The sequence below is a fragment of the Penaeus monodon genome, chromosome 27, assembly GCF_015228065.2.
Source record: "Penaeus monodon isolate SGIC_2016 chromosome 27, NSTDA_Pmon_1, whole genome shotgun sequence".
NCBI lineage: Eukaryota > Metazoa > Arthropoda > Malacostraca > Decapoda > Penaeidae > Penaeus > Penaeus monodon.
Window position 1 is genome coordinate 26,784,676 of NC_051412.1, and position 303 is coordinate 26,784,978.

Sequence of the window (303 nt, forward strand, 5' to 3'; positions counted from 1 at the left end):
ATGCAAGAACAATTGAGGATCCAAAGGTATGCCTAGGAAGGGGGTTCAGGCATTGTGGTACAAATTAACCCTTATTTTTAACACATTCCAAAACAGATCACTACTGAACACAAAACAATAACCAGTAATGATCTCATTTAAATATTCCACCCAATTACATAGAGTTTTGTAGCTTGTTCCACAACTGTGAATAAACCTATACCATATCTTCCATTACTTTCTTCTTTACACAAAGAGAAAACCTTTGGGAAATACCATCCTTGCAATTACACTAAGCCCTTTACAAAACTGTATTCATCCATG

The 303-nt window shown here is 35.3% G+C and overlaps 1 protein-coding gene across 13 annotated transcripts in view; it reads right to left on the reverse strand.

Moving 5' to 3' along the window:
* Positions 1 to 303, reverse strand: part of LOC119590744 (protein FAM98A-like) — a 12,115-nt gene that overhangs the window by 11,111 nt on the left and 701 nt on the right. The gene's annotated exons all lie outside the window — the stretch shown is intronic.